The sequence below is a fragment of the Crinia signifera genome, chromosome 11, assembly GCF_055691185.1.
Source record: "Crinia signifera chromosome 11, ASM5569118v1, whole genome shotgun sequence".
NCBI classification, from domain to species: Eukaryota; Metazoa; Chordata; class Amphibia; order Anura; family Myobatrachidae; genus Crinia; species Crinia signifera.
The window spans coordinates 12,616,447-12,629,881 of record NC_139227.1 but is presented as its reverse complement, the minus strand read 5'-3'; the positions used below and the strand labels follow the sequence as shown (position 1 = coordinate 12,629,881).

General features: G+C 44.1%; 1 pseudogene; it reads right to left on the bottom strand.

Annotated features, from left to right (window-relative positions):
- Nucleotides 1-11,352: 11,352 nt before the first annotated feature.
- On the bottom strand, nt 11,353-11,487 carry LOC146046489 (U2 spliceosomal RNA; annotated as a pseudogene).
- Nucleotides 11,488-13,435: the final 1,948 nt, after the last annotated feature.

The following is a 13,435-nucleotide window of genomic DNA, read 5'->3' as shown; positions in this document are numbered from 1 at the left end:
AATCCCGACAAGGGGGGGACGTGGATCGCCCCCCCTTGCGGGCTCGCTGCGCTCGCCACGCAGCGGGCCCGGTGCCTCGCTACGCTCGGCACACTAATTTATTCTCCCTCCAGGGGTGTCGTGGACACCCACGGAGGGAGAATGTGTCGGGATTTCGGCGGTCGGGATTCCGGCGTCGGGATTCTGAATGCCGGGATCCCGACCGCAGGGATTTTAACTGCATCCCCAGCAGGGTGGCGCTGACTGGTTCCCTAGGCTGCGAGTATATGCAGCCTAGTAAACAGGTCTGAATCAGGCCCTCAGTTGCTTCTCATACTTGAATAACCTCCTGAACAGCCGAGAGGATCCAAAAAATGCATCCCCCTCCTCCACCTCTCAAATACTGCTAATCATAGCTCATTGGGGAGAGGGGAGATAATCTGATACAAATTACATCATTTTGAATTATTTAAGCCTTGCCCCCTCCTCATAGACCAGCGAATCTTGGCAATTGCTGTAATAGGGAGATGACTTGATGACGCCAGGCTCTATCCCTTGGAGAAGAGGAAAAAAAAGGAGTTAAGTATGTTTCTTCATGGTCACGTTGTCCTGCCCACTTGTTGTAATGTCATGTTGTCCCAAGTTCAGGGATGGGTTTGGTACAGGGTGAATTACTGCTCTTCTGTGTCCCTATTTGTGGAGATTATTTGCATATTTAGCTTCTTTGCTTTTCGTGTTATATTACTTTAGAGCAGTGGAAGATCCAGAGGAGGGGCTGCAGCCCAGTTCAAAATTCAAATAGGGAAGCCACACCCACTGCCAGTGAGTCAGTTTGGAATGGCAGTTGGTTCGCTCCCTTTTTGAATTTGGAACTGAGCTGCAGCCCCTCCTCTGGATCCATCACTGCTGTAGAGCATGGAATTATGGGTTCGCTACAATTGTGTCAAAGACATACTGTTAAATAAACAACTTTCTTATTAATGGATATTTAAACTAAAGTATTTGTACAGCTTGTCATGTGATTGTTCAGTTAATTTGTGCCCTGATAAGAAAGACTATATGTATTGGGGCCTACACACAGGGCGATTTCAGAGCACTTTCTAAGTGATCTAACTATTGCTTAAAAAATTCCCCTACATTGCTCCGTGTGTAGGGGCCATTGTGATAGCGATGCATGGCCCTGAGCGTTTGCTATTGGTTAATATCCAGCATGCTGCATAAATCAAGGAATTGCCAATCAGTGTTCTCACTGGCACTGACAGATCACTCAGCACAAATCGCTGATGTATCGATGTGCAGCGCTGTGTGCTCAGTGATCTTGCTGAGAGATCTGAGTGATCTACTGTACATTGCTCAGATTATGGATTTTTGGGTTGGTAACCGGCGCACTGAATCTTTAATTTGTTTGGTTAGCAGCCGCACTTACGGATGACTGTCTCCGTTAGATTAATAGAGTTTGGGGGTTTTTTGCGCTGCGCTCTATGTTTGTTTGATTTGCATAATGATTTAAAAGCTACAAGATACATATCTTGTACACTTTTTATTTAATCCAAATTCCTTAATTGTAATATTGGTTAATTTACATGAATTGCATGCAGTTAGCGATATATACACCAGACTTAATGAACAACGAATATGTCAAGGTGAATACAATAAAAACGTTTGTCTGGGTGAGTTGTGTATCAATATGTATACAAACTTGGAGGTTGTGTTTGTGCCAATTGATTAAATACCAATTGACTTGAAACCCAACCCTCAAAAACAAAAACAAAACAAAAAAAAAAGAACAAAAAAAAAACGCCCCAGAAAAATGGGGTATAAAACAAATAACATCAAGATTGTCCTGTCAATTTCGGCACAACAGTGCCGGTTTGCCGGTGTATGTCTCCTAAGTAAATGTTCCTTAAGCTGCCCATACACAGCCCGATACGGGCGTGCGTTGTGGGCTTAAATAGCACAGATCATATCACATTGCATTGCATGTGCATGCATTGTGCATGCAATGCGATGCAATGTGATGAGAACTAAGTACAAAAAGTATGTGCAAGCACATACTTTTTGTACTGAGCGATGAGGTGCTACGGGAGCGCGCACCTCAAAGCAAGGAACGCACAGCCCGGCATCGGGCCGTGTATGGGCAGCTTTAGTTCTCAGTCAGTACTACAGCGGCGTCCCGCTTTTTTGGATTTTACAGTGTCTTAGGTTTGAAATGATTGGGAAATAGCTTCAGGTACCCCTTTCATTTTCGGTTTCCCGGATCAGGTACTCGTGTTTAACCTGTGTATTGACAGGTCCCGGACTCTTGGAGCTGCGTGCGCCGTCTGTCTGATATTACACAGACGCTTTTTTGGGCTTTCGTTTTTGTTTTTGAGGGTTGGGTTTCAAGTTAATTGGTATTTAATCAATTGGCACAAACACAACCTCCAAGTTTGTATACATATTGATACACAACTCACCCAGACAAAAGTTTGTATTGTATTCACCTTGTCATATTTGTTGTTCATTAAGTCTGGGGTATATATCGCTAAATGCATGCAATTAATGTCAATTAACCAATATTACAATTAAGGATTTTGGATTAAATAAAAAGTGTGTAAGATATATATCTTGTAGCTTTTAAATCATTATGCAAATCAAACAAAGGTAGAGCGCAGCACAAACCCCCCCCCCCCCCCAAACTACATTGCTCAGATCACTCAGCAGTTGTGTCCTGTGTGTAGGCCCCATACGACTGCTGTACATGGATTCAGGGTACAATCCCTAGAAGACTAAGAGCTGGGCATGTACTGTACTGTTTATATGACTTAGAATAAAGTCATTTGATCATCTGGCTCTTTTTGATTTATTTATAGCCACAGCAGTCATTTTCTGAATTGCTAAATAATAAATCGAATAAAAAGTATTTTAAAAAAGACTGTTCTCTTAAATACACCGCTACTTATTTTGATTTATCCCTAAAACACGGCAGCGTTAATAACCTTAATAGAAAAATTCTACCTGAATATCGCTCTGTCTCCCGAAGACCTGAAGTTTACTACCTAGTAATTTGTCATTAAATGTGTTTAACATACATGAGATATTTGGGATAAATGATATACTGTAATTTAGAAAAATACATTGTGGGGTTTTGGTAATATCATAAACCTAGTATCGCCTAAGAAAGTCATTAGATTTATCTCTATGCCATCTCCCAGTCATCCATTATGTTACATGTGTCAGTGCTGTTAAGAGGCAATACATCGGTAATTGTGTTTTCTATCAGAAGGCTTCAAAAGCCTTAAAGATTACTTATGAAATCAGCATCAATCATTTTCCCAAGCAGCATTAGTTATTTGCATTCATGTGTTTCCTTACGTACTGTATAAGCTTCTGTGCTATGAAATGTAATAATGCAGAGGTATGTAAATGAATGGAGGTAATGGGATATTTTCTGCCCTTTGAATATGGCAGGAAAGTTCCAGTGTTCAACAGAAGTAATGGAGAAGCATTATCAAAAAGTGTCATAACAGAAACAGCAGGGACACTGCTCATGTTGGCTGCTCGTTGCCCACATACAACGGTAGGTGTTCATTTTTCATTATGTTTAATACAGGAAAAAATCGCTCTCCAGGGTCCTGAAACATCATTTATTCTCAAACAATCTGGTTATAGGTTTCCTCTTGTTTAGCAGAAGAGATATACTGCACTGTATAGCAGTGGTTCTCAAACTTGGTCTTTGGGACCCCACACAGTTCGCGTTCTCCAGGTCACCCGACAGGGGCACTCATTACTGACTGACACATTTGAAAAGATCCACAGGTGGAGCCAGGGGAGTAACTAAAACTTTGAGGGTCCCAAAGCAAACATTTTGGAAGGACACCATTGTCACGAGAGAGAGGGTGTCAGGGACAGACAGGGAGTGAGTGAGGGTGTAAGGGAGAGAAATGAGGAGAGACAGGGAGTGTAATGGAGAGGAAGAAGGAGAGACAGATTGAGAGGGTGTTAAGAAGAGGAAGGGAAGTGAGAGATAGGGGAAGTGTGGGGAAAGAGGAAGGGTGGAGAGTCTAGGGCAGAGAGAGATATAAGGATAGAGGTAAGATGGAAGGGGGGGAGTAGAAAGTGAGAGATAAAGAGCCATAGGGGGTTGGGGGAGAGAAAGATACGAGCAGGGGAGAGAAAAGGGGTGGAGGAAAGAGAACAAGAGAGAAAGAAGAGATAGGGGAGAGAGAGCAGGAGAGAGAGGGAGGGAGTGGTGGAAAGAACAGGGGAGATAAAGGAGGTGGGGAACAGGGTGGGGGGAGTGAGTGTTGGTAGTAGAGAGGGTGAGTGAGTAGATGGGAGGTGAGGCCGGGCGGATGTGTAGAGGATGGAGATGAGGGGCTTGAAAGGGTTGTGACAGGCATATTTCCCCGATGCTCACCACTCACCAACCATCAGCGGAGCGCAGCGCTTCCTGACAGAGGCACATGCAGCCCCGGCTCTCCATTGTGCAGTGTCTCCTGCTAGCAGCTCAGACACATGCAGCTTCGGCTTTCCTGTGCGCCGATCTACTGTGTCCCGGCTCTCCTGTGTGCTGGGGATCCTGCTGGCAGCTCAGTGACTTGCCGCGCTCCTGTGCCCCAGGTCTGTTAATGCTGAAAGGGGGCCACGTGACAGCGGCACATCCACTGCCAGGATACAGTATATTAAAAAAAGGGGGAATAAACAAATGGGTGCAGGGGATAGCCTGCTGGGCCTTTGGGCCCCCCAAAGGCCCGGCCTCATAGCAGCTGCATCCCCTGCACCCTCTGTAGTTACGCCACTGGGTGGAGCTAATTATTTCACTTGACTCTGTAAAGAGACCTGCAAAACATGCACAGTGTGGAGTCCCGAGGACCGACTTTGAAAAACTGTGCTGTATAGCATAGACCAAGCCAAAGTGATATCTTAAAGAGGTGGTACTTCCATGTGGGTTTTTTCATGGTTGCCAATGTAAACTTGTTTTAATATACATTGGATGAAATTTAATTGGATGAGAGATCTAGAAAGTGAGAGATTTGGTAAGAAATCTCCTGGTTGTTTTTTTAAAGCGGCAATCATTTACACTTAAAAATTGAGCTGGTTTTGCAGTGTAAATGATTGCCGCTTTAAAAAAAACCTGGAGATTTCCTATCCAATCTCTCACTTTCTGAATCTCTCATCCTATTACATTTCACCCAGTATGTCTCACAATCCACAAAATAACAATAGTAAGCCGTACAGTCAAGGTTAACAATATGCTTTCTTAACAACATGCTTTCAAAACCTTTGCGATAGGTCCTCCCATCAGAAAATGGAACATTATGCACCCCTCCCACACACAGATCCACTGTGATAAATGTTGGTCCTGGTGATAAGGATTGCATGGACTTGATGTGTGGGGACACATGCTATAAATCAGGGCCAAGTCAGTATCAGTCTAAAGGTGGACTAATGCAGGGTACACACCATGACGATGCACATCATGAGTGGGTCGTCAGTGTCTCGTCCGACCCGCTCACGATGACGCAGGGGGGCACGACCCGCTCAAGATGTGCACCGTGAGCGGGTCCGATCCGATGGCGACCTGCACCCGGCTGTATGGTCGTCATTCAGATCCTACCTGCAGCAGGTAGGATCTCAATAACGACTGACCCGCGGGACCACGCATCGGATCGGTATCGGTCCACACCAGTACAGAAAAGAGCCCAATCACCACACAATCTACATCCAATTGGTCGGAATTGGATCTAGATTGAGGGGATTGGGCCCTAGTCGTCCTGGTGTGTACCCAGCAATACACTACAGCAATACCAGGACTTATCTATAGTTGAGGCCGCATGTGATTTCCCTTGATCTCCCCGGTAGCTTCCCTGAGGTCCTCTACTTACAATTTTGTACATGATTGCTTTTACACTTTTGATATATCTTAAGGCATATCTTATGTGACCGATCACATAAGAAGGGGGTGGGATGTAATGATGTCCTAGTTCATCAGCTGTGTGGGATCCTGGCTAAACTTGGACATTTTATATAGGGGAAATCAATTACAAGGCATGGTTTTGCCTTGTAAGTGATTGCCTCTTTAAAAAACATTCCGAGTTTGGCCGGTGTCAAGCCAGTTATCGGCACGTTACGTCAAAATCGTGTAAAAAGGATCAGATCGCAATAGGGACCACCAGTATCAGAGAAGCCTTACCAAAGCCTGATGACTTAACCATATCTTTTCAAATATATGCAGCTTGTATCGCTGAATATTCTATTGTAGTGTCCTTATGTGCCGGGTAAACTGTTTTCTTTTTCTTTTCAGTGGAATCCAATGAGGGAGGGAATCAGAAATGTTTCTCTTCTTAAAGTACTGTATACTATGTATACTTGTGCTGCCCCATTCAGTGGAATGAGCTGATTTGAAAGCCCCATATACAATGGGCAATATTGTGAACAGTATCGCTTAGAAAGAACTTTCACAAAATCGCCTAGTGTGCACACTCATCGCTTCCGGAGAGGGAGGTCCTCATTAATGACGGCTGTAACCATTCCTGTCTTCCTAGTATAATCCCCTGGACAATTCTGTTGCTTCCCTACAACACTGCTGCATTTTCTATTGAGAATTCTGCTGCAAATTGTTACCTGTTTTAGCTTTTCAGCAACTGTTATATTTCGTTCTGTGTTCCCTGTACATATTAATAAACAAATAAAACAATTCTCCCCCTTTGCACATTTATCTAACCTGCCTCATTATTACATTGCTTATAGCTTTGCTTTGGCCTTCAATGCTCCCCCCTCTCTATTGTCTACCCCCCACTTTATTGCTTATTCTGGTCTGCCTGGAGATTGTATGGCTCTCCACCTTGCACACTCACATCATTTAGATTTTTGACTAATCTGTAGAACTATTTCATGTGAAATATTGAATGGAAAGTTTCATAAAGCCATTGTAATTTCATTGTCATTGTCAACTGTTATGATAAGTCTTTGTGCAGTATTCAACACTCTCCTGCTGTTTGTAAACGGTCTATTGTTCTTTCTGTTCATTGTTTACACCCCGTAGCTGTGAGCCAACATCTCTTATATCTTGTTCAGAATCCAATTAGATAATAAAAGCTTCTACCGATTGACGTTTTGTTGACGTGACATTTTTTTTTTTTTTTGGTCGGGGTATGCACGTATTTTTTAGATCAAGTACAGATTTTGAAATCTTTACTGTAAGTCCTTTTTTTCCTCAACATCCCAGAAAAGGTGGATTGAAATATTGAAATAAACAAGATAGACGATTTGCAGGCACCAGTGTTATATATATCAAATATTTAGCAAATACATTTGGAACAGTAATTATGAACCTGGTTGTGTTATTTAAATTATTACAATTTAAATTGCTACTCAAATCTAGTGGGAGAATTTCAGAAACTGCATCAATGCCTCCAACTTGCAGTCTCAAACATTTGAGCAAATACAAGGACTCAGGGCTGCTGACAGGATGGTGCCAGGGGTACAGCTGTCCCAGGCCCCGGCCTCTGGAGGGGCCCGGGCAGCTGCCCACAATGCCACCCCCCACACCCGCACAATGCATCCCCCACCTGGCGCCGGCGGCCAGGCACGCACAATACACAGTGCAGCCTGCAGAGCACCGAGCCTAGGATACACTGGGGCTCGGCGCTCTGCAGACTGCACTGTGCAGTGAGTGCTCCGAGTCCCGACTCCCGATATGAAGGAGGGAGAAGATGCTGTGCTGCCGCTGCTTGAGCCTGGGAGATGTTGCACCGCCGCCACCGCTGATAAGTAATAGTAATTGGGGGGTGGTAGGGGGAGAAGGGGTGCCAGCGCATGGGGGGGGGGGGGGGGTGCCGGCGCATGCGCGAGGGGGTGGTGCTGGCTGAAGGTCAGTCCCAGGCCCCAACATTACTAGTGGCGGCCCTGCAAGGAATTTAAACATATTGTAGCAAAAGAATTTCGACAGAGCTATCCAACTGTATTTTACTGATTTCTGCAGCATTTTCGATAAATAGTCAGTAGGGGAAAGTGGCTACTTGTCTGACACAATGTCGACAGTTTGCGAACACAATATTAATGTTAGTTAAAGAGTTATAACTGAGTCGGAAAAATAACATACTGTACTGTACCTCCCAACTGTCCCCATTTTCATGGAGCCATACAGAATTTTGAGAATGTACCCCAGTAAAGGCAGCAGTGTCCAGTAGTGGCGGAGGAAAATACAAGAAAACACTTTGACAATTATCTTGTACTTTATTGTTATGTATTCTTCCTCTTTTATTAAATTTCCGAATAGCTAATGTTGAATGTGAATAAATGTTGGCAAACTGTAATCACATTATGTGTGGGGCAGTACGGATGGTGTAATCGTTAGCATTCCTGCCTCACAGCGCTGAGGTCATGGGTTCTATCCCCACCATGTGTTATATATACAGGACAGTATGGATGGTGTAATCGTTAGCATTCCTGCCTCACAGCGCTGAGGTCATGGGTTCTATCCCCACCATGTGTTATATATAAGGGGCAGTACGGATGGTGTAATCGTTAGCATTCCTGCCTCACAGCGCTAAGGTCATGGGTTCAATTCCCACCATGGCCCTAACTGTGCGAAGTTTGTATATTCTCCCCATACTTGCGTGGGTTTACTCGGGGTACTCCGGTTTCCTCCCACAATCCCAAAAATATACTGGTACTGTAGGCTAATTGGCTCCCAACAAAATTAACCTTAGAATGTCTGTGTGTGCGTGTACATGTGGTAGGGAATATAGATTGTAAGCTCCACTGGTTCAGGGACTGATGTGAGTGTTCAAATATTCTCTGTAAAGTGCTGCGGAATCTGTGTGCGCTATATAAGAAATTGTTAATAAATAAATGAGTGTTCAATTTTCACACATAACTATAACTACAACTTCCCTCCAGGGCCACCGAGAGGAATGCCGGACCATGGGAAAATGTTGACGTGGTCACCTCCAACAAATAGGCCACAACCCTAAAATCTTTAGGGGGGTAAAAGAAAAAACTCTAAAATTGAGGGAGTTTTATTGTCGTCGTCCCCCTCACGCTGTCAGTGAGACGCTCATGCTGAGCCTGCTGTAGCACAGCACATCCTGTAGGTGTGCTGCTGCTGCCCAGTAGGGATGGAGGGAAGAAGGGGGGGTCAGACCAGGGCCCTTGCCAGGCCCCTCCAGCAAGCCCGGGTCCAGGTAATTAGTACCCGCTCTCAGCAGCCTGCTTCCCTCCTACAGCAAATATCACTACTTGCATGCTCTTGATGTAGTTGTGTATGATCCTATAGACTGCTGAAGGTAGTAACAGAGGTAAGGAGAAGGGTGTGTCTTTCATCTTCCTCCCATTATTTACATTGTCACTGCTGTTAGTCATGATTCTTCTAAATACAGAACATGGACTAGAGATGGGGTTACACACTGCTATATACAACCACATCAAGCGCATTTCAGAAGGCTGTGACTACACTGTAGAGAACATTCAAAACCTTGCCACGCTACGGATGATTCAGAGGTTTTCTTAGTGTCAATGGAACAGACAGATGGATGTCAATTGTCTCATCGGAGCATCAAGACGACTTGTAGTCAGAGAATCCTATGTCATCTTAAGAGCTTTATTTTAGCAAGGAGAGGCCTTTTGGAGACAGATCTGGCATGGGAAAGGCATACGTTCTCGGGACAGAAAAACAGTGGACATGATGATGAAAATGTGAATATAGTCACATTAGAATACAGTTATCAAAATAAACACAATGTGATTGCACAAGAAGTTGCTTGTGACAAGGGGGTTATTCTGATTCACTCAGAAAGGCACAGTCACTCTTTAATGGACAAAACCAGGTGGGGCAGATGTAACATGGGCAGAGAGAGTTAGATTTGGGTGGGGGGTGTACTTCAAACTGATATCTATATTGCAGTGTAAAAATTAAGCAGCCAGTATTTACCCTGCACAGAATAAAAAAAAAACACCCAAATCTAACTCTCTCTGCATGTGTTACATCAGCCCCACCTGCAGTGCATATGGTTTTGTCCATTAGAAAGTGATTGTGCCTTTCCGAGTGAATCAGAATAACCACCAAAGTGATAAGATATGATGCAGTAGCAGTAACTTCTATACCAAATGATTGAGTCAAGCTGTGACTTTGTTAGGTAAGCAAGAGACAACTTCGTAGGTTGAGAACCTTGCCTTTGGGCTGTGCCACCTAAAACATGTTCCTCTCCTCGTTCTAGTTCTAGTTAGGAATATCAACGGTGATATATGAAATGGAGTTTGAAGAAACTCAGGGAGCCCGAGGTGTGCTCCCACCACCACCAGTGCTGTGCCTAAACACGTGCAAAGGGGGCAGCCGTATGAACGTTTGGACCCTCTCCCAAAGGAGAAAGGCCCCATGGTTCCCCTAACCCCCCTCAACCATAAGGCCGAGGAAGGGAAAAAAGGGATCGGTGGGTCCTCTTCGCCGAAGCTCAGAGAGACCCGCGTTTCCTCCACCCCCGGAAGGGTTTTGGACGGTGGGTCCTCCGCACCCGAAGGTTTGGAGAGACCCGCTTAGGCTTCCCTCCGCCTTGCGGCTCGGGGTTGCCCTCGAGGGGACCGGGACTCTCCCCAAAAGGTGAAGAGTCCCAGCCACGTTTGGGGAACGGAAGGCCCGTTAGGGACAGCCGCACTACCCAAATCAAAAAAACGTGACAAAACTAACGAAAAACGTGAAGTGCCAAAAAGTGCAAATCAAAGAAATAAATAAAAGAGGCCCTAGCCAGAAGGCCGGGGTGGGGGGTGTAAAAAGTTGTCCTACCCCATCCAAAAGGACGAGGTAAGGACGTGTAGCCTAACCTAGAGGGAAGTGCGCAGTGTGTGTGCCATTCAGTGCATGGTGCTGGACATCACCAGTGCAAATCAGGCACCCCCGAGTTTCCCCGGGGGCACAGTGCAGCCTCGGGCTCCAGGCAGCCGACCCTTCAGCGTCCGACCAAGCTTTTCTCCGTCTCACCAGCAGGCATTTTCCAGCCCCCGGCATGGGAATGGGTACTCCACTGGGCTTTTCGAAAGACTCCCTTAGGGGCTGCACCCCCCTCGGAAGAGCAATCTACTCAGTCCCAGTGTTTCTCCGCTCCCAGGGTTAAGATACTAGGCTGAGCTTTTCGCTGTGCCCAGGCTGGTGGTTAGCCAACCTGGACCAATCTACTCGGTCTCAGCTTTTCTCCGCTCCCTGGGAATGGATACTAGACTGAGCCTTTCGCTGACTCATCCTTCGGGGGCTACGAACCCCATCAAGAGAGTCAATCTACTAGGCCCAGTGTTTCTCCCCCCCTCTTACCAGTGGATTTACGGAAACAACACCTCCTACCAAAGGCAGAGGTGAAGATACTTAGTGAGACTTTTCACTGCTCCCGGGAAAAAACAGAGGGGTCCCACACCCTCCGCCCATCAGAGCAGCTACTCAGTCCCACCTTTCTCTATTCCTGCCAGAGGCCAGTCCATACCCACTGATAAGAACAGATACTACACTTGATCTTAGCCAAAAGGCCGAGAGGTGATATATGAAATGGATGTTTAATGCTGTCACATCTTTTTTTGTATTAGCTCATATTATTTTGCACAAGTGGCTATGAGACCAACCTACACGCACTCCCAATACGCTTACAGAGACCAAGATGTATCACAATCTGCATATTTATTAGCATCAAATGTAAGCAATAAAATAAAGCATTAATAAAATCATCAACACACCAGCAGCCAGAATGTGCAGTTTGGTAATGCAGGTAAATTAGCAAAAATTGCCCTCACAACACATTTCTTAGTATCAGATGGAGTGGTTCCAGGGAACACACAAATGAAGTCTTCCCATTCCACACAAACAATAAAAGCTTCAACTTTCCATGGTGACAACAGTCTCTTAGGAATTGCTATTCAGACTGCAAAGTGCTTGTCAAGATCAAGATGCTAATTATTCTTTGCTGAAATAGTCTCTTGTTTACATCTGCAGAGGCGATATTATGCAGGGTATACTGTAGCAGCTGTACCATATTACGGGGCTGCTTCAGTGTTTTTAACTACAAGATGTTTTCTGATGAGTCCGGGCAAATTTATAGAGCATGTAACACTATTTCCCATATTGCTTGCAAAATCTGAATGGGCGACAATAGACCATTTATTCCTAAATTAGTATATTTACCTCTCCTGATAGTCACTGGAAAATGCTTTCTCTGGGATACTCCGGATGCTCCTTATTTATATTTTCAATCAACCGTGTGTTTGTTGCATGTGTGGCAGAAAGAGATGATGAATGATGATTGGGTTACAGTTGTTAGTTGCTCAGGATAAGGTAGATTAAGGGTACATCACATTAGGAATTCTGAAAGCTTTACTTTCAGTATGATTAAATCATCCATTCGAAGATGTGATTACTTCCAAAGTAAATGTTTCATGTAATCTGTACAGTGTATGAATGAAGTGAAAAATGATGTCAGGATATGGCAGAAACACATATCCTCAGAAAGGTCAATAAGCATTAATTGCATAGACCTAGCATTATTGTTGACTTATCGATGAGTCTGGATGGAAATCTAAATACCCCCTTGTGGTTATAGAGTGCCCTTTGTACTATACTTGTGTTTAAAATTTGGATGCATTGATAGTGGAAACTCTACTTACTGTATAAGTACTGAACAGTAATTAATTGAAAGACATAGAGATACCATTGCAACTAGAGGTCACAGTAAGATGAAATTGGTGGCCCAAAAAGCACTCATTACCAGTTACTCATACAATCCCCCCATGCAATCTGAGTCTTGAAGAACCCAAATAGCAAAAATAAATTGTGTCCGGCACTCGGTTACTTTATAGTTTTGGAAATCCTGAGATGACTTCCAAAATCTATAATGAGTGTGGCTCAAGTAGCCTAACCAACTTTACAAGTTAAATCCCTTACTGTATGTCAGGGTGTGGTAGAAAGGGATGGTAGTGCTTCATAGAGTCCAATTAGTCAGAATATATAGCGGTATCAAAAGAACAAAAAAGCAAATAACCAAATATAAAGTGACCCACCCCCCCATCCCCATGCAATCTGAGTCTTGTAGAACCCATTCCGCTTCCTAAGAGCATTCCCTAAACCTCTAACATGAACATTGTCCAAGGATCTCCCATAAGGGTGGTGACAACTGTGTTTCATTTTAAAAGAGAGTGCTTTAAAACTCACATGCACCACCAATGGCTAAAGAGTACAATGATTCCCCTCTCCTATGTAATAAAACCTGATAGCTCATAAGTAATAACAACTTATTAAGCAGCAACTATAGAGTGGACAAAGGGGAATTATTTTCCTCTAATAATAATAATAATAATAATAATAATAATAATAATAATAATAATAATAATAATAATAATAATGTGTTATTTATATAGCACTCCCAGTTATTATCCAATAGGACTCATTTGCCTTTACAGCACACACACACACACAAAAAAAAAGATTAATGGAGGATAT